Genomic DNA, 26,350 nt, shown 5'->3' with positions numbered 1-26,350 from the left:
GATTTTTCCTGAAGAATATATTGCTTGAATAGTCGTATCGGCATACACCGGCTTGTTGTATCTACCTTTGGAAATCGGAGCGAGTACTTTGGTCCCTGGGGATAACTTTTCTAGGATTGGTGGTCTGTTTATGACCACGTGTTTTTCAGGAACGAAAAGTGTTTGTGTTAAATACATATTTTTGCTCACTTTAATCTGACCATTTTCTGACCAAGCTGAGGTCGCTGGTATAAAGACCGAATAGTACGTGTAGTTTCTCCACAATAGTATACTATCACGTGGTTGATGCTCTATAAATAAGAAAAGTAAAATGCATAAAATGAGCCTCAACAACCTATATGAGATGTTCTACGTAAAGTCGTGGCAAACTCACAGATTATATTGGAATTACATGTGCTGTTAAGGCTGGTTCACACTAGCGTCGTAAACAGAGGAGCCGGAATCGGAATCGGTAGCGCTATAAGCTTACGATCTAGTGTGAATGAAAACTCGAGCGGAATCGTTATCCTCGCTTCGGCGCTTGCTTCTTTGTTGTTCCCATATTACCAGGTTTTCTTTCAAGGAGGCTGCCATGTTTTCTGCTCTGAATGGCCTGAGCTTAAGCTCTGTCATTGGTCAAAGCTTCCGATTCCGATTCTTTGGTTTACACTAATGATCATAAACGTCATAACCGGAATCGGAGTCGGAAGAAAAAAAAACCCTTCTGATCCTTCCGACTCCTCTTCCGTCGCCTTTCCGCTTCCGATTCCGACTCCGATTCTTGGTTCTTACGACTCCACCTCAGAATTCTGCTTTCGATTCCGTTGCTATCGTAAACCAGCCTTTAGAGGCGCTGCGCTTAAAAAGTGCTTCGCGGTTTCGTAGGTTGGTGAAGCGACCAAGAACAGACAGGGCAGAAAAACGTAATGCGCATGCATGTCTATTTAAGAGTTTTAGAAATAATATTAGAAAATTAGGCTTTGTTGATCTTGCTGACAGTTACTCATGCAAAACTGTGTTATCTGCAATAGTTAGTATACCAGACCTTTAATCTGTACGGTGGCCATCGCAAATTATGGTATGCCGGGGGGGGGAGCGCGAACATAGGAAATTCATTATTAACTTTAGAGTGGCGGGGCTACATTCTGTGCCAAGCTTTACGCTTGCGCATACTCGTTCTGCCCTGTCCTGAGAAGGGAGAGCCTACGTATTCATAAAAATACAGTGAATCCCACCTACTACAATAGATAGAGCGACAATTGTGTACAAAAGATATTCTTAATACATTACATCAACTAAGTGCTATGAAGGTTTTCCCTTTCTAAGAACGTACCGTAACATGAGATTTGAAGGCCTGGGTTAAATATGACATCCCCCGTGGTGCTCCGAAAGCCATCTTTACACTTGCACTGATAGTTTACAAACAGTGTTGGATTGATGCATTCTGCATTTTCAGGGCAGTCGGTCCACATACCAGCACATTGATTCCCTAATAAAAAGCGTCAAATGTACACCTCATTGAGATACGCATTCGTTAATTTTATTATTGCTATTACCATTCTAGGTAATGCACTTGCGCTTTCGAATCAGTTGTGCACGAATCGATCAGTTGTGCGCTAGGGAATCACTAGGGAAGAAAGAAATTTTGACCAGGCTTTATGTGTTTCAAATATTTCAATTTAGTAAAAATACGCAGGTGATTATAGAAAATCTCGCGCGCTGATTTGGTCAAGAAACTCACACTATTACACGATAATCACCTCGAGCGAAAATCCAAAATGGCGGGCAGCCGCTTTGTTGCTGTTACCGGGAAAAGAATGCCTTTTATCTTCTTCTTTTTTTTCCTTTTCTTTTTTTGAAAGAATTACCTGTGTATTTATACTAAAACAATTATTTGCCTCAGGCTCAGTGATTATTGGGGAATATTTACCTCGCCGCTCGAAGACTCGCGTCTCGGTAAATATTCCCCGATAATCACTTCGCCTTCGGCGAATAATTGTTAAATGGCAGACACGAGTTCACCGGGTTTTCAAATGCTAAATACAAAAAATCTAAAAGAAAAGTCATTGCTAGCCACATCTGGAAATTCGACAGGTTTTTGAGGTACCATTTATAATTATCGTTTTCTTATGTGCTAATCTAGAATTATTCAGTCTTCAGGATTTGCCGTGAAATATAAGTTACCTCTTATTCGTAGCTCTCGATAATCAAACTGAAAGTTAGCATCGTTTTTGCGAATGTCTGAAATAGAATTAGAAATCACATAATAGTATATATCATAGAAACTTGGGTTCATAAATGCATTAACTCGCGGCCGGATTGTCATTGTGAGGGACATGCATATGCAAATGTTTCACTCAGTCACTCAGTCACCCACTCACTCACATGCACTCACTCACCCACTCACTCACCCACTCACTCAAACACTCGCTCGCTAAGATGTTAGCAGATCGATATTTAATAATAATGATAATAATAATAATAATAAAATAACAAAAGAATAATTGCTAAATAAAGTTAAAGATTAAAATGAGAGGAGATAAATATCGCTCTTATATTTACATACATATATTAAAAAATTGATAAAGCCTATTTTATAAAAAATAAGGTTATGCGGGCGGTAGCGTTATTGAGGGAGAAGTCCACGTTTTATAATAATAACAACAACAACAACAACAACAACAATAATAATAATAATAATAATAATGGAAACATTTTTTACTATTTGTCGACTACATATAAAATTGTAAACCTCTGGCAAACAGGTAATTAACAACTGGCTGCTTGAATTAAGATCATTAATAGCATTTATCGTAGTTGAGCAAGTCACTCCGACAAACCAGCGGCATTTCAATAAGCGTAGCATCAAAACGAGACGTATTGTTTTGTCCCCTGGCAAGATGGCCGCTGTATCGTTGAAATAATTCATTACAACGACGGTAAAATAGGTCTTTCCGTATGTGAAGATTGTTCTAAATTGACACAATAAGACTATCAAAAACAGCTGATTTCCATTTTAAAATATAACTTACTTGCATACCCAAAAAGCTCCAAAGTAATGCAAACATATGATGTATATGGATGGTTGCTCTTTTGTTTCATAGGAACAGAAATATCTACATTTTGAGCCACACGATGAATTATTCCAACATCATGATAATGAGACTCGTTGCTTGTTTGGAAAAACTCCTATCAAGTAAAAGTCATCAAATTAACTATCATCCCAGTTTTACATATAGCAAATTTAAATCAATTGTTTTTTACTTGTTTCTTAAAACCTCCTACAGGCAACCGCATTTAGACTGAGAATAAACACATTAAAAGATGTGAAAATGTTTTTTGTTAAAATGGAACACGTCCGTATGCTTTCTGCAGATTCCTTTGGTACATTTAGCGTTAATGTAGATTTCTCACAAAAATCTTCTGTTTTGAATTAGTTTCTACCCAAAACCATTGCATAATTTTATAACTTCGCAGTCACAGGGCTGACAATGAACTATATCATGTCGTATATATTCGGACTACTACAAAAATGCGCAAAATTGCTTAGCGTTTGAAATCTAGCATACCTAGGACGTCATGACATATGTATTTACAAAGGTCTCCATGTAGGGGCGGATACAGGATTTTAAAAAAGGGGTGTATAATTTTAAAAAAATCTTTTGAGCCTTCTTTTTGCAGTATACAAAGAAAAAACAAAGATTAAATTTTATTATATAGATATCGATAAAATACCAGGTTTTCTCTAGTGTCGAAAACTTGATATCTTATAGATACCATATCTTTCACACGTGAAGACATCGCTGTTGAATCGGCTTGCTATTTTAATAAAGAAATTTTGAGCTTTTGTTTTATTTAAGTTTCATCGATATCTATATAATAAACAGAACATTACATGGCCGCTTGGAGATACGAATTTTATCTTCTCGTGTTCAATTTAGATATCTCACTCGTTCGCTGCCCTCACTCGTGAGATATCAATTGAACACTCGATAAAATTCGTATCTCCGCGCTCCCATGTAATATACTCTATATAACATTCAGTGTACTGCATACTTGTGAATGCAGCAAAATTTTGACTCTTGACATTTTGTAATTAGATGCAATCATATTCCTTCTTCTATATTCCTAAAAATATTCACTTTTTACTCTAAAAAAAGGGGTGTGGAAATCCACCCAATCCACCCCTGCCATGCGACTCAATTGCAGTGTCTTGATTGGTTTTGCGTCTCATAAATTATTTAAAATTTATTTTAAAAAATATACTTACATAGGTCTTCCAATTCTCAACAGATTTTTTACTTCGAGGGCCCAATTCCCAAACGTGCATTGCCAGTTCTGAAGCATAAAAGCCATCAGTGGATCCGGTCACCTTAAGTCCACAAAAAAGGAACTCTGAAGGCACTGTTATAAGAAGCTTCGGTGTAGATAAGCTATTGCAGCACCAACCACGAGCTCGAGGTTCGTAAAAGGGATTTTTTCGTGTTAGCATCTTTACAAGATTCAAACTTTATCAATGAATCACTAATGTACTCGTAGACGTCGTCGTTTAGCATTCCTAAAGGAGGTGGTCTAACATCGCCGCTACAATCTGTCGATAAAAACAGGCGTAGAACTTTTAATCGAAATCACTTGTGATTATTCAATATGATATTTTACAATATGACGCGTGCAAAAGACGGCACCTTATCAATTATTTTAAAACTAAATTTACTCATTTTATTACACATTTAGGATCGATATCCGTGTGATAAAGCCGTGAATAAAACCCATATCAGTGAAGTGATACGATACGACATTTTATCGACCCTAAATGTGTAATAAGCAAATTATTACATGTTAAGAGCTTGATATCGTTTTAATTCACGAGTTCCCTTATCATATCATTCGCTCGCAGACTTGATCGTTCGCGATATGATATGGGAACTCGTGAAAAACGATATCAAGCTCTTAACATGTGATAATCTCTATATATTTAATTACCTGGTGGGTTAACTGTAATTTGTCCTGACGAATCTATTGATTTAACTGTCGTCTGGAAATACACCAGCCTATTATCTTTACTTGTAGAGATTGGAGCCAGTACTTCGGTTCCTGAGACGAGCTTTTCGAGTATTGGTGGTTTGTTAATGAACAATTGCTCCTCAGGGACTAATATTGTCTCTTTTGAGCTTTCTTCTTTCACTTTGACCTGGCCATTCTGCACACCCAAAGTAGTCCCTAATTTAAATATGTCACATTCTTTGTACCCTCGGAATGCCAGAACGTTGAACTGTGGCTGCACCTCTGTGGAAGTAAGTTAGCAACAACCAAAAACATATTAGAAGACAAACAAACCGACCACCCGACCGAACGACCGACCGATTGCCTGCCATCCGGCTTGTCCATTATCTAGCAAAGTCTATTACTTTTCAAAGCGCTAAAGGTCTTAAAGTGCTTATGGAATCAAATTTTAAAATGAAATAATAATATTCATAAGTTTCGGATTATTATGGCGCACTCTTTTTTGAAATTCAGCTTTTGAAAATATTTTTTGGGCCTTTGAAAACTGTCACTGAGCGCCAAAAAGGGTCCGGTCTGTTTATTATTAATAATAATAATAATAATAATAATAATAGTAATAATAATAACAATAATAATGATAACAATAATAATAATGAATAATAATAATAATGATAATAATAATAATGATAACAATAATAATAATAATGAATGATAATAATAATAGTAATAATGATAATAATAATAATAATAATGATAACAATAATAATAATAACAATAATAATAATAACAATCATCATCATCATCATCATCATCATAACAATAATAATAACAAGGCATAACGCAGCCCTCAAAATTTTATTTTTTGAGCTGCTTAATGACCTTGATCTGATCGAGTGCGTTCCACCATGGTATTCATCCACAACACATAAACCTGAGTACCACAACACCAAAGCAAGCGCCTATTGGGATGTACCAGTATTTGCGGAGAATACTGAAGTGAGAGCCAACCGAATAGATGTTCGATAGTTGACAACGAGACGAAGACAGTAAAGATCATAGAGATAAGTTGTCCTTGAATAGAGAACAGGAAGCAGAAAGACCAGGAAAGGACCACCAAGTACGCACCCTTAAGATTGGAACTCAAACAGCAGCACAAGGGTTATACCATCAAGCAATATAATATTATTATAGATGTACTAGGAGGATACTCATCAGAAACCAGAGAAAATGTGAAACTACTCCTTGGCAAGAGAAAAGCTGACAAGACTTCATTTAACATGCAAAAGTCTGTAATATCTAGTACATTGAAATACTTCATCTCAACCGAATACTATTTATTAACTGTATATAAAATGTATTTTATTTTAGTTCATAATTTCCCGTTTTAATTAACATAGTAATTTAGATATATCATATAATATTTGAAGTCTCATAAATATTTAATATGGACAATAGTGAAAAGTTAGCGATAATTATTAATGAATGTAGATAGAATTTAATTTACAGTTTTAATATTGTAAATATATCTAGATAGGTTTTGTTTAGTCGGTCACAGCTAGCCTGCCCGACTGAATGTAATTATGCCTAGGCATCTTTAAGTATACAACTGCCATAATATGATAATAATAATAATAATGATAATAATGATAATAATAATAATAATAATAATAATAATATTAATAATTAAGAAGAAGAAGAAGAAGAAGAAGAAGAAGAAGAAGAAGAAGAAGAAGAAGAAGAAGAAGAAGAAGAAGAAGAAGAAGAAGAAGAAGAAGAAAAGGAGAAGAAGAAGAGGAAGACGACGACCACGAATTGGATAATGATAATAAATGATAATGAAAAAGATGAATTATACAAACCAGAACAAGTGATTCCAATTCCTTTTTCAAATATAACATCGCCAATTGAGCTCTGAAAGCCATCTTTACACTTGCATCGAGTTATATCTGCACATTCTGCGTTTTCAGGACAGTTGCTCTCTACGTCAGAGCATGTTGGACCTCCTTGAAAGAGGTCCGTAAAAAAATTGTAAAATATGTGTCTTTTAATGCCTTGTTTAGGAGGTCTAGTCTCTATTGTAGACACTCGTGAAAAACTTTGTGTAAATGCAGCTATTTCAAAAAACATCGAATACTGGAGTGAAGTAGTCTATTTCAGAGTAGGTCAATGCAAGACTCAACCAAGGTGCGAAACGAGCATTTTTGACCACCCTTCAAATTTGGTGTGCGAGTAAGGCATCATATGGGATGCACAAAAACACCAACCATTAGGTCACCAAATGTATTGTTGCCATGTAAACGACAATTGTTTCATGCGACCTTAATTTACCCAAGTCCCCTCCCCCATCCCTAAAGCGCCGTTACGCAGGCTAAGGAATATCTTTTGTCTTTGCAAATCTGTAGCATGCATCTTCACTGCTTTCTTCATTGGAAGTTGCATCAGACTCATCTCGTTTGTCATCTTTTTCCTCTTCTTCTCAAACATCTAGAAACTCTGCCTTTTGTCCTCCTTGAAAGACTGGAACAAAAAAACAGGAGCAAATGATTCTTCTTCGGCAAACCAACAAAAATCCTCGCTTCCTGGTACTAAAAGAAAAATAGATGAACCATGTGATATTGGCAGTGATAGCACCCGGCATTGTCTTGTCGAAAGAATGCTGTGGGTGAACTCCGTGTGTGCTTTTTTCGAAGAACGCAGGGCATGCTCCACAAGTAAGACAACAGTCTGTGTTTAGATTCTTCCGTTAATCTTTGCATGGCAAACGGATACGTGCCATGATATGCCTCGCTTGCCAAAGAAATCACTCTGAGCTTCCCTACACTGTGAAGGCATACATTTTATTGCGAAGCCTTGAACGATAAAGAATCCCGATGAAGAATTCAAAGAGTCCAATACACTTATTCTAGCACGATCTTTCAAGTAAAAACATGTTTACGGAAAAAAAACATTATTCACATAAACTTATCACTTGTCACACTTGTTAATGATCAAAGAATAAAGTTGATAAATGGCATTACACAAATTGAAGTCATTAAAAAGTGGCTGAAAATAAAATACCAGTAATTTCACTTACCTGCGCGGACGAGTAATAAATCGGCTTTATTGACTATGTCAGTAAATTTGCTAAGACCGTAGATTTGAAGATGACTTGAAATATCCTTATTGCAATTTGCCAATTTCCGAATGCAAACATGCATCCATAATAAAATAATACACAAAATCTCTCTCATTCATTATGGTAAAATATATAATTCCGGTCAGCGGTTGAAAACGAAAACAGCGATATTAGTTCCAGAATTATTTCTTTCAAATATTCTCAAAATGAAAATAATTTTTTATCTTTGTAGCCTTCAAAAGTTCAGAATTCATGTAAAACAACAGCTTACAGGTAATTCCGTCACCAAATACATGATTTTTTAAGTTCAAAGAAACCATAAATGCTATATTACTTATCCAACGAGAATTCGATGACTCGTGCATGTATTCTGTTAAACTTATAGAAACACTTTATTATTTTCTTTGATTTTAGTCTTCAAGACCAAGAAAGCTCGGTAAATGCTTATTCAAGAAACGTTTCCTGCTGAAAATGTAGAAACTGGGTTGACCACCGCAAAAGACACGATGAATCGATAAAAGGTAAGTTGCAAATGAGTCTTTGTTTACTTTGCATTATAAAAATTAATTACCATGTTTCCAAATTAGGATATCATTTTTTCCTAGAAGTTTGTTGTTTAGTTATTACCTTTCAACCTCTATTACTTGTTTAGCTTGCATATAGTCGAATTGTTTAGCTTGCATATAGTCGAATTTAGTACATTTTGAATTTTAGGCCTTTTAATTTGCTAACCACGGACAAACGAAGGTTGTAACCAAAGAGATTTTGAACGATTTGGTAACTTCACTGTCTCAGAAAACTCCCTACCAAGCTTCTATACTAACCAAATAACATTTTGACCATTTTAGCTTTTTGCTAAAACATCTGATGCATCTGCTGTTACTTGAAGGCACGAGTACTTCATGTAGAAAAAGATAAAATAACGATAAAAACAAAAGATACTTATAATTGAGGAAAGTTTTAAGGGAATTAAGTGTAACGTGTATAAGCGACTCAGCATTGAACTTTACCTTCAAATGGGTCTAATTTATTCCCAAAATTGTAAGTTTTAAAGGTCTCATAAAACACTTGTCGTTTCCAGTACACTTGGTGACCAAATGGTTGCTGTTTTCGTGCATCCTGTATAATGGCCTACTGGCAAACCAAATTTGAAGGGTGGACAAAAATTTTCATTTCCCACCTTAGCCCACCTAAATTTTCACTTCCCACCTTCCCAAACATCGAACTTTCCATGCACCGAACTTAATTACATCAAAGAATGCCGCCTCATTATCACCTGATATCCATTGTTTTTAACGTTTGCCCTAGGCCTTACTTGAGTCCTACAGAGACCTACTCTCAAAGACCAAAATGCATTATCGTTCCTATGTAATATTGTCTAAAGTAAAATAAATAATAGTTATTTGTTTTAGTGCATTCCATCCAAAATAACTATATTAGCTGCATTTATTATATGCTTAGGATAGTACGCGCGCTGATTGGTCAAAAACTGTGCTTTATTAGTGAACGGAGCACAGTACTGACGACATCTGCTCGTGCAGATGGTCTTTGAATGCACTATTCACTATTCAGTATGCAGTATTCACAATTTTTGGAACATGTGTATATACCTATAAAAGACTGATGTGGTAAAAAAAGTAACGTTGAAGTAACGTTGTGGCCAAAAGAAATATCAAAGTCTTTCAATTTCAATGCTTAAAACATAGCAAATCACTAGTGTTAGAGCTTGTTAGCAGGCCTAAAACTCACCTCGTATGCGTAGTCCTTTATAATGAAACCAAGGAGAGTCCGGTGGCACGGGCATGTCTGAGAGTATAGTACATCACAGTAAAGAAAATCAAATTAATAAGTAAATGATATTTCCTGGGTGGCTTGTGGCAGCCCAGTTTGAAAATAAGGTTCGGATTAGTTGCGTAATGTTATCCAAGGGTCTTTGTGTCATTACCTAGGAGGCCGTTACAGGCATATGATACAGGGATCCCGCAAATGAACCGATCTTTTACGGAGTGAGATGTGTTTATCATTACAATTATATATGTTAACAAAAATAATGATTGACTGGGGCCAGGGCTGTGTGTATCACGTGTCGTGAATTGATGTCTACGCATGCAAGTTCGTTTTCGTTGCTAGATTATATGAATAGATAACACAAATGGCGACTCTTCAAGGAATCTTATTCATTTGTACGTATAAAGTCTCATTCCAGTTCACAGATTCTGATATTAAATGGCTGTATAAACCACTAGAAAGTTTGATATATGAGATTATAAAATGTTTAAAATATAACGCGCGTGCTGCACTGATTGGCTGGCTACCGGGTTTATTTCCGCAGACGGCAAAGACACACGTACGCTCGCGCAAAATCAATCTCAAGCCCAGAGTCTTCCGGCTATTTTTTTCCGGGCTGGCGCCGTAAAGAGTCTGTGGGAATCAAAATTTCTATCCCAGATTTCTGGGGTTCCGGTTTGTGGGAGTCCTCTAAATATTTCACTATCGGCACATCAGCGAAAGGAAAGCAAGAGCGGTTCTTTTTTGCTCTCGTCTACTCGGATAATTCAATTATTTTGGCAGGACCTAAGGCACTTTGTTTACACAGCGATGACAGATATGACTTTGGCGAACGCAAAAACGAAGCCCGAATCATGGTACCGGTACTTCCAATTTGCTTTACGTGTTCAGCATAGAACTCCGTAACACTTGCATCAGGGTCACAAGAGTGGAATCCAAAGAAACTATTTACGTTGATTTCCCACTAACTGCTCTAGAAGGAGCCGTGAAAGCCTGACCAGACTCGAACAGATCACAAAGACTAACAAGTAAGTTTTTAATTGACATTCCCTGGCTTTTGTGGATGGTTATGCCCCATCTAGGCTGTAGATGATCGAAGCTGCGTTCTGGTAGCTTGGCATTCGTCTGTTTCTGGTTGATTGGCAACGAACTGGTGCTCTTTAATAAGGAGAGTTTCGCCATTTCCGAAACGAACTGTTGGATATCCTTCACAGAAATATGCGATTTTTTCGATGGTACCAAAACAAAAGTTTTTGTCAAATTCTTTTCAAGTTCTAAATTACCGCTGTGTTCCTTGATTACAGACTCATTTGCACAGGGTTAGCCTCGTATCAGTGTTTAAATATTCACAAATACCAACAGAAAAGTAAAGAATGCACAACTTCAACAATACAAACAGTTTGAAATTCGACGGACCTTGACTGGAACACATGAATATTCTGCACAAAATCGAGGCTAACCCTGTGAGTCTGTAATCAAGAAACACAGTGGTAGTTTGGAACTCGAAAAGGGTCTATTGGGAAATTTGCTTCCATAATCGAACGCCAAAACAAGAAAAAAAAGTTTTTTTTGAAGATTACTTCGAAAATATTTTGTGTACAAGAAGAGTAGCGATCACGCTACCTTGAGGGACTCCAGAGGTAACATCAAGAAAAGCAGAGGAGAGGCCTTCAAGGAAGCCCTTTGTCTCCTATCAGAAAACAAGCTTAGAAGTGAGCCTGTAATTCCATAGGCATTAGGTTTCAGTAAAAGCTTTTGATGAGGAACAGAATCAAAGGCTTTAGAAAAATCTAAATATATGACATCAGTTTCATTGCCAGAGTCTAGAGTTTTGCCGATCTCATGGATGACACTGAATAGTTGAGTAATGCATAATCTTTTATCACGAAAGATATGCTGAAGATTGTGAAGAGATTCTCCAACAAAAGACATAGCTGTGTTGAAGACAACGTGTTCCTCTTCGCGCTTCATGGCCGCATTAGGCCTTCACAGAGCTCTTTCACCTTTCCCTGTCGGCCGCCACATTCTTTACCTTTTCCCATGAACTCCAGCCTGCCCCTCTCCTTTTTTGCGCCACAGTCCGTCATCATGTTGTCCTCGGTCGATCTTCCCCTCTAATTTTCCCTTCCCGTGCACAGGTCATTGCCACATTACAAGTAATATCACGATCTTGTCTGAGAATATGGCAAACCATCTTCCATCTACAAAATTTCACCTCTTCGCTCAGTGGCTTCATGCCTGCTCTTTCTAGTAACGAGAGAGTAGTGAGACAGGTCTCTAATTAGTGATAAAATGTGGAACAGAGACAGCAGCATTGACTTCTTTCCACTCTGCAGGATTTTTTTTCACAACGAAGTGGCATGTTGAAAAGGGCTGACAAAGAAGGAGCGATGACTTCAGAAAATCGCTTTAGTAGCTGAGCAGAAATGCCGTCTTGGCCTGAAGCTTTAGAGACAGATAGCCTAGTGAGAAATTTTTCAACCTTAGTCGAAGAGACAGAAATAGGATCCAACTGGTTGGATGTTGAAGAAATAGAAAACGCGCGCGCGTGCTGTGTGCAGTCATAAAGCACGCGGGGGTTGGCAGAACACGAGATAAGTGCTAGGAAAAGCACAACGCGTAGCGGAGTGCTTCTCGACACTTCTCGAGTGTTCTGTCAATCCCCAAGTGCTTAATAACTCCACACAGCACAGGAAGCAAGTTTCTTATTTCTTTTATAAAATAAAAATTACGATAACCGTTATTTTAGATAGGAATGACGCAACGAAAATTGCGCGCGCGTGCAATGTGCTCTCATAAAGCACGCGCTCCAAACCAATCAGAACGCGATACTCACAACAATTATTTTATAATGCTAGTTAGTAAAAGGAATAGCACGGTTAAGACTGGAATTGAAAACAGAGGCAAATGAATATTAAAAGCGTCTGCTTTTTCCTGAGCGTAAGATTTATTTGATCCTTGCTTTATGACGTCAGGAAGCTATGATTTAAATGTTTTACGTAATCAATAATGTAAAAATCAAGAATTTCGTTTTTTAAAATTTAGTTTCTTTTTTTTATTTTATTTTATTTGTTTTAATTTAATTTAATTTAATTTAATTTAATTTAATTTAATTTAATTTAATTTAATTTAATTTAATTTAATTTAATTTAATTTAATTTAATGTAATTTAATTTAATTTAGAACTTATAATGATATAAACAACATAGACTTAGACATTCAGGTTGCTGAAAGCGCCATTTTATAAATTTAGATTTTTAGCTTATTAACGTAGATTTTTAGATAAAGATACATAGTTATATATTTAATATATATTTCAATTTTCCTTATTAGTCAGTTTTTCATCTTATAATTCCTTCTTCTTTGTAAGTATTATATATTATTATAAAATAAATTAAATAGTACGCACGCTGTGATTGGTTGATAGCCATGTTTGCATGAGGATATGTAAACACAGTTGTGACGTCACAACTTTTGTGTCTTCGCGGTACAAGTTCAAAAATTAAAAATTTACAGTTTCTTTCGAGGGAAAAAACGCCCCCAAAAATGTATTTTGAAGACTAAGTTCCAAATTTTGACTTGTGTCAGGGCCACAGGCATAACCCTATGGTCTCATGCAGGTCTTTCTGATCGTAATATCATGACAATCCCTCGTTGGTCACCGCAAAGAGAATTCCCTCAGGAGCTACAACACACGTCCTCCGTCAGAACTGCTGCGGTTGTTCAGCGACGTGCTTTCTCATGATTTAAATGCACCGCTCGATAAAGAATACAAGTATTTCAAGGAAACAGTCAGCAGCTTCAAACTTTTTCCAGCGATAGCTCTTCAGCTCCACAAAATATCTTCTCGAGGCAAGACGAAACAATCAACTTCGCTGCCATGTTTTCTGGCTGTCAAATTGAGCAAAACCACGTTTCTTTCAACCGAGAATTCCATTCACAGTGACACTTGTTATCCACTATTGATCATTTTCGTAAAGATAATCAATTCTGAAATCTTTTATTAAGATTTCTATTCAATCTTTGGACATTTCTTCGTATTTGTTTTAAAGTTTTAGAATGATAAATGTTTAAAATAGCTAGCGATTTTTTCTTGCTTCACATTTGCCTCCTTGGCGTTTATTACACAAAATTTGATTGGCTAACGATCGAAGTTCGTGATGTATGGAGAATTTGTATTTTGATATGAGAATCAAATTCAAATAAAGATTTATTTTCTTGCAAGTGGTAATGTTTTCCCTTAGTATTTATTTTATAAAAGCAATAGAAAACTTTTTTCTCTCTGTTTACATAGCCTGATAGCAACACTCGGGGGGTTGGGAGAATTCTCGACAGTTATGCAAACCCTCGACTACGTCTCGGGTTTGTATAACTGTCTCGAATTCTCCCAACCTCCCCTCGTGTTGCTATCAGGCTATGTAAACACGGAAAAAGTTTTCTATTGCTTAAACATATTCATATTTAAATAATGGACAAATTCTATTCGTTTTTTACAATCTTGAAAAAATGTATAAATATTTAAAATTTATTAATTATTGATTAGAGATTATTGTTATTATTAATTATTGATTAAAGACTATATATTTATAAAAATTTAATTTAATTTAATTTAATTTAATTTAATCTAATTTTAGAATTTCATTTTCTTTCAAAGCTTTATTTTTGATTGCACTTACAAAATTATTTTTGTGTTCGTTCAAATCAAAATTAATACTCGAACAGACCGCTTTATGCTTAATGTGTTCGTATATGGCATTCATAATCTCACTGAGTCAGTGAACAGGAATGAGATTATACGATGAAAGTCAACCACGTTGAATTGAAGGTCGCCAACGTTATTATTTAATGATGAAATCTGCTTGCCACAGGCAGCCAAGTAAAAAAAGCCAGACGTATTTCATGACAGGCAACCCAGTAAGATGAAAATAATTTTGTGGGTTAATTAACGACTTACTTGTATATCCATAGAGTTCAATTCCAATGCAAGGCCGTTTGGTTAAAACGTTCCGTATTTCAAAAATAATCACGGTGGCATTTTTGACCTCGACAGGATAGTAGTGCATTTCCGCATTAGGTGGTCGGAATTTCTAAAGCACAAGATAAAAGGACAATATCAAAAAAAGATTGTAATAAGAATAATGCTAATCTTGTCTTGTAGGTTGGTGTCATAATATTTTAGATACATGTTTCTTCAAAAATTTGATATTTTAATTTTCCAAGGTTCTGGACTAAGCGTCCACCATCAGGGAATCATTAAGAAATATTGTTATACGTCATTTACAACGCTAGGAATCGCAAAGAGGTATGGTAAAGCGCCCACAAGAATGATGCATAGTGAGCGCGGAAATAATTGACTAACAGAATATAGATTCATTGTTAAAGTGCCTATGACCCCTAACTGAATATTTTCAGCATTGATTCTACATGAAGTGAATAGTCGAATGGTGAAATATTTTTATATGATTTGAGTGATGCATCTTGGAGATATCAAGGTTTATACTTCCAGTATGCTAATGAGTGTGATGTCATAGTAGGCATTTGAGTTTATTTGTCATCATTTTAAAATCAGAACACTGATTACAATGAGGAAACAAATTTGCAATAACCTTTCTATAAACCCTGAGTAAGATAATTATGTTTTATACATGATATTTTACTGCCCCAGTAAATGTTTCGTATATTTAATAATGCCTCCTATGACATAACATTATCTTAGACTTGAATATATAGTTTCAAGCGTTGTGATTGGCTGAGTGACTAGTGATTATGAGACGATATTTACTTCTCTAGTGGTGATTAAGAGGTTTTCCAAAGTTAGCCAGAGCAGAGGTAATACAAAAACGTTATCTATCCTGACTTTCTTCTTTTCTCTGATATTCAAGTCTATAATTATACTAAAACGATTATTCAGTTATTTGCTTAACAATCTAAAGAAAAGAAGGGGGGGGGGGGGGGGGGAATGGCATAAGCATCGGGTACGTAGTTCGAAATGTGGTGATAAACAAGTGAGCTTGCGTGACACTAGCTTTCTCCGTATATATTGGAAGGCGCTGCGTAATCCAGCATATGTTTCACTTTATCATTTTTTCGCCAATCTATTTTATGAAATTATACCTATAATGATATATAGTCAGGGAGCATATGTACCCCCGTGGGAAATGTGTGCTTAAAGCAAGCCACTAGGCTAGTTGTGTTCAGTGGACCTAAAATAACAAGAAAACTGATGTAGAGGACATTGCATGGCCGCGTGGAGTTATGGATTTTATCTTCGAGTGTTGAGATAATAAAAGTGAGCGCAGCAAGGTAAAATCTGTATCTCCAAGCGGCCATGTAATATTCTGTTTAATATATATTTTGCTGGCTTTGGACGACATCAAAGTTATTTAACTTATTTGTTTATTCCATAAGAGTTCCTTTGTTATTATAATGTGATATAACATAGATTTTTGGAAGGCATGACTACAATAATGACGTCACTAACGTTTTCGATGATATATTCATACTATCAGTGGCAAAGCATTATGGGATTGGCTTCACTCCCCCTCTGAGCTTTGGATGTTGTATTACAGCCTGACAATCACAACAGAGCCAGGCTCCAAACTAGGTGAATGCCCATAAATCGAATTGGATATTGAAGTGCAGTGATTGTTGATGAGGAAGGAAAACCATAGAAATCGGAAAACCCTCAAAGCACTGGAGAGAACCAACAAACAACTCTACTTACATACAACATCCTGCTGTGGTAATCAAAAGAAACTCTTATCCAGAGGTCTTCGGCATAGTCCCCAGAATTGCTTCCCGTCACAGCAATGCCACAAAGAAATGTATACATAGCTGGCAAATCCACTCTCATCTCTGCCCATGGTTTTGCACTAGTTGTTTGGGGACACCAACAGTTAGGCTCGTGTAAACGTACATTACCATATCCAGTAGAAAGCGTAATTTCCGAGTTATAGCTTTTACTAATATCATACAGTGGATACACCGTATCGTAACGAACACCCAGAGGAGGAACAGATTTGTCGCATTCTGTAGATTTGAAAAAAATATTGTTAAACGGTCAGTGCGAAAGGAAATATTTTTTTCTTCAAAAATAGGATATGTTTCTTGAATTAACGTTGCCTAATTATTAAAAAAACAATTTCATTTTAAAATAAATATTTGAATTCTTTCGATCCCTAGAAAGGTTGTTAAAATCTGGTAGGAAAAGTACGTAGGGGTCACCATTAATTTACAAAAAATAAGAAAGCTTTTCTTGCCCGTGATCCGTAATTTACGGATTTGAACTTCCGTGATTCGTGATTTCAAAATCGTGAAAAATTAAAACTTCGAAACTGTCGTTGCTTTATACTGTATATTCGTTTTTCAACCAGGTTCAACTAGTTTAAAATTACTTAACCTATTGCTCTTTTACTCTACGTTATGATACATTTCCCAGCATCATATCCTGCATGTAGTTTCAGTACTGACAGCAGTGCTATCGTATTGCAAACCTATAAACTTCAACTCCGATTGGTCAAATCCTTTTAAGGATGGTGCCTACTAATTGCGAACCATTTTTATTGTTTTTCAAATTGTGCCAGTCATTTAAATCACCCAAGAGGCCACTGGAATCCGGGGGAAAAAATGGGGGTACCCACGCATCTAAGCGAGATAATTGACGTTATAAACACCGATGACGTAAAAATCATATTTCGAAATTGTTTTGATAGACTTTATCTGAAACTTGTTTCAAATGAACAACTAGCTGTGTTCTTTATATGAAATATACAAACTTTTTTGATGTATCATATAAGAGACCATTTTTAAACCAAATTTTGCCCTCAAAAGTGTAAAATATGGTTCTGAAGGAATACTACATTTTTGCTTACATTTGCATCCAAAACCATTTTTATCTTGAAATTATAGTACAAAGAATTATCAGAATATTTCTCTTATACTTTGGATGAAAATTGACCAATACAAATTCTCAAACCGTGATTCGTGATTCGTGGAAATATGAAAAATTGACCCGTGATCCTTGATCCGGATACCCCCTCTTCACCACCCTGTTTTATCATAAACACTTTTTCTTACCATTGACTGTGGGCTCCTTGCGATGGAACATGTACTTACTTGGTAAAGTGACCATTACATAATTTCCTCTAACACGAGATACAACCGAATCTGCATAAACTGGCATGTTTCCTTTTCCTATTGAGAATGGCGCCAGTACCTTCACCCCTGGGGACAATTTTTCTATACGTGGTGGGCTGTTGACGACTATATCTTCTTTTTTCAAAAGAAGTTCATGGCCTGAAAATCTTGCTCTAGCTTTAATGTAATTCCCTTCTGGCGATAACGTTTTGGCTAAATTCCAAACGCCATAACTGCCAGGGTCCGATTGATATAATATGTGGAAATTCCGTGAAAGGACATCTATGATAACACAAAAAGATTTTTTTAGGATATAAATACATATATATACACTTTATACACTATACACTAAATTGAAGAATCGTTGTCGGGTTCAAAAACATGCAACATAAAAGCTGAGACCGAAATGGCACATGGGAAATGACATAATTATATTATAATTTATTCATTTGCGCCATTCATGCAGTCGTTTAGAATGCCGACGGTGGATGATGCCACGAGTCGCCGGTCACAGCATGCATCTAATTAACGTACTTCCCATGTGCCATTTCGGTCTCAGCTTCTATGTTCTATGCTTCTGAACCCGACAACGATTCTTCAACTGAGTGTATACATACATACACCGAATCCCTAAAACTTTGACATGTTTGGGATGTATATACATATATGTGAAGGATAACGATTTCAAAAATGCTGCAAAAATGTATTACCCATGAAATTGTTTTAAAATACGTAATGACACATTTTGGCCTGTTTTGAGTAGAGTTGCTTCTATTTTACTGTTTCTTTATTTGTGTGTATTTTCAGATTTTTTAGATTTTCAAATAATTTTTATATGTAAATTATTATATTGTTATTTATTATCATCACTATTTATTCATATATATCTTGTATATTTTTTTTATGAGACAAATGAAAACAAATTATCATAATTATTATACCCTAGAATTCCTTAAAGGAGATGGTTAATAATAAAAACTTGTTGTTATGGTAGCCTGCGTCACATCCGGAATTTTCTTCAGAAATACCGTCTGCGAAACATCGCCAGAAAGCTTGTTCTGGACCCCCTGCAAATTGCGCGATTATATATAATAGATTCTGATTGGCTGTCAACCATTGCTCATTCTAACGTGAACTCCCATTGGATAACACTATCAAACCGGATGTGACGAAAATTCCGGATGTGACGCAGGCTGTCTTATGGCGGCTTTTGGAAATAAGTTGGTTTTCTTTTGTTAAGTAGGTGTTCGTGATCCGCTCTAAAACAGTGGCTACCTTTTCAGATAAACAAAGGTCACACCTCTTAGAACCACACTTGCATGGTGACGCGAACGATGCGATGCTCCAGCTAGTTGATCACGTTATTGTCCTTAAGGTTCCACATATGTTTTGACAAATCGGAGTCGTTGCAATATTTCCTTTGTCTGAATGACTCGGTATAATTGTTGTACCTGGTCTTGAACTCGCCTTCTGAGTCTCCGGTTATTGGCTTCTACCTCCGCTTTGTAAACGATTCACTTAGACACTTTACATGCACACTTTCGTCTATAAAGCATTTGGATCTATCTCTGCACATAGGCGACTTGCACTAAGAGGTCACGTGCTCAATTCGGCCATTGTGGCTGGCATTCTACAGGATTTTAGCTATGCAAGAATGTAAAAAAGATGGCGGATTCGGGTAGTTTATTTGGTGATACAAGGCAAGTTAGCACATTAAATAACGATAAAAATCCCCTTTTCTTGCAAGAAATATATTCTTAGTAGATGTCTAAAGTAGATTTTTGCTAATAGCTCGCCGAGAAGGGGGAAAAAATGGTATATTTTGCGCTTCGATGTGAAGACCTACGAAGTGTTTAGTCTTGTTTTGCCGACTTCATAACCTCAAAACATGCCATATTTTTCCTCTTCCTGGCGAATGAATAGCAAAATTTGGTTAGGTATATATATATATATATATATCTCGCTAAACTGTCAAAGTTTTAGGTATACATATAAATAGAGAGAGAGAGGATATTACATGGGCGCTCGGAGATACGAATTTTATCTTCGAGTGTTCAATTGATATCTCACGAGTGGGCGCAGCGAACGAGTGAGATATCTAAATTGAACACGAGAAGATAAAATTCGTATCTCCAAGCGGCCATGTAATGTTCTGTTTATCATATAGATATCAATGAAATTTCAATAAAACAAAAGCTCAAAAATTCTTTATTAAAATAGCAAGCCCATTCTTTGACACTTTCAGGCAAAAGCTATAATCTATAATCACACATTTGTAATAAAATATTAGCATAATACTATCAAAATATCAACATGATATAAACGTAAATTATTGAAAAATCATCAACAAAGTTAAAGAAAAAGAAAAACGTTTTGTCAAAATTCAAATTATTCTTGGCTGCTATCACTACTTTCAATAATGTACCGTCGTTTCTTGCGTTGAGATTCGAGCACACTGACAGAACTTTCTTCTATTATACTCGGAATAACGTCAACGTGTTTGATTGACGGCAGTCTATTGCAAAGTGCACGTCGCGATTTTTGTCTGGGGTGGCCGCGTAGCAATGCAAATGGCGGTAATTTTCTACTTGGTAACTTTTTATGTAGCGAGCATGTATGCTTTAACAAGAATTTGTTAGCATGCCTACAACTATTGGCTAGTCCTGAATATCTTTTGTTTAGCGTGGTCATGTTTTTATGGCAGATAATGAAGTACTTCTCCAAAGTACATAGAATACATTTGTTTTCGTTATGCATGAGTATGCTCTTGCTTTTGACTACTCCCATAACATCTCAGCCTCGGATTGGAATCTTATTACATCTCAGACTTGGATTGGACTCGTATTACATCTCAGACTTGGATTGAACTCGTATTACATCTCAGACTTGGATTCGACTCGTATTACATCTCAGCCTCGGATTGGACTCCTATTACAACTCAGCCTCGGATTGGACTCGTATTACATCTCAGACTTGGATTGGACTCGTATTACATCTCAGCCTCGGATTGGACTCGTATTACATCTCAGCCTCGGATTGGACTCCTATTACAACTCAGCCTCGGATTGGACTCGTATTACATCTCAGACTTGGATTGGACTCGTATTACATCTCAGCCTCGGATTGGACTCGTATTACATCTCAGCCTCGGATTGGACTCGTATTACATCTCAGCCTCGGATTGGACTCGTATTACATCTCAGACTCGGACTGGACTCGTATTACATCTCAGACTTGGATTCGACTCGTATTACATCTCAGACTCGGATTGGACTCGTATTACATCTCAGCCTCGGATTCGACTCGTATTACATCTCAGACTCGGATTGGACTCCTATTACATCTCAGCCTCGGATTCGACTCGTATTACATATCTCAGCCTCGGATTGGACTCGTATTTACATCTCAGCCTCGGATTGGACTCCTATTACATCTCAGCCTCGGATTGGACTCGTATTACATCTCAGCCTCGGATTGGACTCGTATTACAACTCATCCTCGGATTGGACTCGTATTACATCTCAGACTCGGACTGGACTCGTATTACAACTCAGCCTCGGATTGGACTCGTATTACATCTCAGACTCGGACTGGACTCGTATTACAACTCAGACTTGGATTGGACTCTGCCACTGGCTATCTTTTTTAATATTTGATATAAATAAGCTATATTTTTGTGAAGGTAGATAACATTCGGAATAACGAACGTACGTGATAACACGGGAAACTGAACATGATTCTAGTTACCCTATGATTTGATATATTACTTCAACATTTTTGAAATATCTGCATACTTATATTTACCGTGGCAGTTACGCAGTTCATCAGATAAATCGCCGCAGTCATTTACACCATCACAAAACCTTTCTTCAGAGATACAAAGGCCATTTCCACAGGTAAACATACCAGTAGGGCAGTTGGCTAAAATAAAAATAAAAACGTATTGATAACAAAGTATAAATGGAAGAGTAGCAACAGCATTTTTAGCCGCTTTGTTGGTATTTTCCGAATCCTTTTTCTTAATGAAAGTCTGTATCCTTCTGTAGAAACACACTTCTACAATCTTGGTCACAAATGTTGAGAAATTTTTAGTTTTAATGGTATTTTCATGAAAAACATGAAAAATTGCCCTTCAAAAGACCCCCTCCCCCCCTAAATAGTGTTGTTTCGAGGGAGACAGGGCTGTTTACCTACTGTCCTACATTACCTACTATATATTTCATGATTGGATGAAAAATTTCAACTCTTTTTGTCCAAGATTGTAGCTTCATTTGCACTGAAAATTCCAGCAATATACCTGCTCCCACGTTATTGTTTGGGATGTGCAAAATATCACGCCACTAGCCTTTTTCACGTTCTGATCATATGCCCTGGTTCATTCCCCATTTTTGTCACGCGCGTTGGGCGTCCTGTGGTGTTACTTACGGACTCAATTCGATGATATAGTGGCTTCTAATCTACGGGGGGAAAATGACCCCTTGGCATTAGGGTCTGCAAGTCAATAAGCCAGTTATTAAAGTTCAAATAGCTCAGTTAGGAAGATTTAAACTTCCATGTTAATGACTGTGACGTCACCCCAGGCTTCTTTGAATAGACAAATTTTGGTTGGTTCACACAAACAATATTTAAAAAGGCATCATCATTATACTCAAGGTTTCCACCAAAGAAAACCGAAGGTTTTGATTATACAAGATTGCGGTTTTTCCTTGTAGACCAACAAACATCACACTGCTGGCACTTGCAGGGCTTTCGAAGTCTACTGATACTGAAAATTGGGTATTTTTTTCCGAAAAAAAGTTGTGAAAGAAATCTCTTAGTTTAAATCTCTGAGTCATAAGTTTTAGTTTCTTGACTTCTAGTAATTTGCGCTTTCTTGAAACCGCGCCGTAGTTTCAGGAAAGCAGTGACCACTAACCATGCGTAACAATAGACCAGTTTCGAGTTCCAAATTACCGCTGTGTTCCTTGATTACAGACTCATTTGCACAGGGTTAGCCTCGTATCAGTGTTTAAATATTCACAAATACCAACAGAAAAGTAAAGAATGCACAACTTCAACAATACAAACACTTTGAAACTCGACGGACCTTGACTGGAACACGTGAATATTCTGCACAAACTCGAGGCTAACCCTGTGCAAATGAGTTTGTAATCAAGAAACACAGCGGTAATTTGGAATTCGAAAAGGGTCTATTAGTATCAAGTAGGGAGAACACATGCATAATTGCATAATCGATGAAGTCTACGATCGCTGTTTTTCGTTTCCCCATCTTGGAGTACGAAGTACGACAGTTTTCAGAGCTCTTAAGACGAATATATAGAGGGTAACTCCTCGAAAATGGTTTTAAGCGTAGATAACTCTTTAAGTGCTGCACCATGAGGCCATAAAGTAAAAAGTCTTTAGGTAAAAACACTCGAGAAAAGTACACTCCGTGAGTGCAAAAAGAATTGCATAAGTTCCTCGGTAGCGGCCGAGAATAAAGAATTGAATACGTTCCTCGGTAGTGGCCAAGAGAACTGATATAAACAAGTTAACTCGGTTGTGGCGGAGAGCAAATTAAAAAATATGTATATTGGTTTTGGCCAAGAATATTCGAGTCGACTTATCTAATTTGCAAATCAGTTTCTTGATTGTTGAGCCTTTGCTGTGCACATTTCCAAGAGCAATGCAATCCCTTTTAATCATTCACGGGTTTTAAAAGCATGCACTATTTGGGGCGTTGCCGGTACAGGCCGACAAAGGTTCATTAAGGTTACACGACCTTTTATTGGTTCGGGTTTAGGCCACGGTTGAATTTGTTGTTTATGTGCATGCTATGAATCATATGGATATTATATTTGGAATATTTTATCGTAGAGCGCAAACAATATAACCGTGAAACTTTAGTATTACTAAATAGCACAATTTCATGCAAATTCCATTGTTTTCTATCGTTTAATTAGCACTATTTTGTGCTATTTAGTAATTAGTGTTTCACGGATTAATTGTTTGCACTCTATAATTGTTAGCTAGTTTCGGGTGATTAAAAGCCCGTTTACATGGCATTGATGTTAGGCACGGCACTCCTAAATTGCTATACGCGGGCCGACTTTTTTAGGCACGAGCAGGAGTGTCTTATTGAGTATAAAACACGAGGCGCAGCGGAGTGGTTTTATACCCGATAAAACACTCCTGCTCGTTTATTAAACATTACTTAAAAAACTCATGATGTATGTTTTCGTATTGTACCGAATTCTTTACGAAATGAACCAAGTTTGATAGAGAAAATCCAAGTTAAAGTTTATGCAAATGAAGATAAATCTGTGTAGTGTTTAAAAAACGAGTAGGAGCGTTTTATCAGATATAAAACCTCCTTCATGGTCATGATTTCTATTGTGTTTCCTTCATGAATTATTAATGCGTTTTTTAATATTCTTTATATAAAGAATACCAATGAAGAAGACTTTATATATTTTTGAATACCTGATAGAACACAATCTAAGAGTTTATTAGACAGCTAAAAAAACTCGGGAATAATTCACAAATCTTTGGTCGAATATGAGCGACCATACACTTCACGAATGTGAATCTTTATAGATCAATAGAGCTTTGTACACCAAGGTCATGCGCAGTGAGTTCGTACGTCAGTGAAATGCGCAGCGAGTTCGAAAAAGCTCCCTCAAGTTGAAGTCAGTTTGCCAAACTCAAGACAGGGTTGCTAGTCGACGATATTTTTTGGATGGTTGGTGATCGTACGTACATGAGACTGACCTTGATGAGGCTCTAAGTCTTCTTCTAAACCTGCTGGGTGCAAATGCGTCTTTTTACTAGATCAATTGGATACTAATAAAGAGGACTTTCGGGGTATAAAGGTATATGCACGTGACATGTATGGTCGGTACCTTCGGGATAAAGGGTTATTAACTATTCATGATTTTTTCAATGTTATTAAAAATATTACTTTTTTACTTACTTTTTTTGCAGTTTTCCTCATCCGAGTTATCTGCACAATCTGCAACTTTGTCACAAACACCTTTTGGCAAGATATAGTTACCATTATTGCACTTGAACGGCAGTGTTTTAGCACCTGGAAAAGGAAAACAACACAATAACCGTTTTTTACCCTTGAGTGTGTGAGTGCACCCTGACGCAAGATGATATTCCTGTGGAACTCTTTACGTATTATTATGAATGTAACAACAACCAACAAGGAACTATTTGATTTTCTTTACGTACTGTTTAATAAACGAGCAGCCAGGGAATGTTTTATCGAGTTAAAAAACCCCAGGAGTAGCCGAGTGGTTTTAAACCTGATAAAACACTCCTGCTCGGTTATTGAACTGCTTCAAAAACTTAGGTATAATTCACAATGCTTTGGTTGAACTAGAGCGACTATATATGTCGCGACTTTTGTACTTTGATAGACGTTTGTACATCAATGCCAAGCGCAGTGAGATTTGAACGTAACTACCATGTACAGTGAGTCAGAAAAAGGGCTCCCAGCATTTCCAACTCAAACAGCGCACTAGTCGACGATATTTTGTGGGTCTTCGATGATCGTACGTGAGACTGACCTTGATGAAGCTCTAAATCTTCTTATAGACCAACCACACCATTTTAGTCTTTTCCTTTCCGAATTGGTCTTGGTACCTTGGTAAAAACCTCATTCTTAAAGTCGGGCGCGGCTTTGAATATTAGCAGGGGAGAGCGGGACTGAGACGAGCAGGTCTTTACTATTTTTAAAAAAGACTTACTCGTGCCTATAGCCTACTCACCCTAAACGGTAAAAACTCAATAATCCGATGATGATTTTTTTTTTTTAACTTCGAAATCAATTTTTATTTAACGCAGTAACATACCCTAAAGTTTCAAGTCGATTGAAATGCCTGAAAAGCCTCAAATAATGTTCTCAATTCCGTAAACATTTACATGTACATCCCAATTCTAAATATAATAGACGTTTCCTTCATTTGCACTTTGTTTCTTTCGTTACGCCTTTCTATTGTCTAGAATATTTCCAAAGTCTTGCATTCCAATACCTCATGCATTACATGCAATACCTGATTGCTTTCCGAAACCTTTCCGAGTATGATAGTATTTGTGTGGTTGAAATTACAATGAGCTAGCTTGTAAATTAGAAAGGACTTGGAGAAACACTTGTTAGAGCTGCTGTGCGAAGTGTTTTTCTAGGTCTTTTTTCATTTACAAGCTAGTTCATTGAAATTTCAACCACAAATATCATATTTTTTGTCGCACAAATATACCAGTGTCGGTTGTTAAAGCAGTTGTGCGACAAGTGTTTTTCAAGTCCTTTGTTATTTAAAAGCTAGTTCATTGAAGTTTCAACCA

General features: G+C 36.6%; 1 long non-coding RNA gene across 1 annotated transcript in view; it reads left to right on the top strand.

Annotated features, from left to right (window-relative positions):
- Positions 1-25,852, top strand: part of LOC148905244 (uncharacterized) — a 30,017-nt gene extending 4,165 nt beyond the window's left edge. Inside the window, exons 2-5 of the long non-coding RNA XR_016118728.1 lie at positions 4,273-4,440; positions 8,331-8,371; positions 8,513-8,619; positions 24,986-25,852. This is a non-coding gene — a long non-coding RNA (uncharacterized LOC148905244). The remainder of the gene's footprint in view (positions 1-4,272; positions 4,441-8,330; positions 8,372-8,512; positions 8,620-24,985) is intronic.
- Positions 25,853-26,350: the final 498 nt, after the last annotated feature.

Source organism: Actinia tenebrosa, unplaced genomic scaffold, assembly GCF_029948245.1.
Source record: "Actinia tenebrosa isolate PJP-AT-01 unplaced genomic scaffold, QUT_ActTen_1.0 PGA_scaffold8__29_contigs__length_14323225, whole genome shotgun sequence".
Taxonomy (NCBI): domain Eukaryota; kingdom Metazoa; phylum Cnidaria; class Anthozoa; order Actiniaria; family Actiniidae; genus Actinia; species Actinia tenebrosa.
This window is presented reverse-complemented; position numbering and strand designations above follow the sequence as displayed.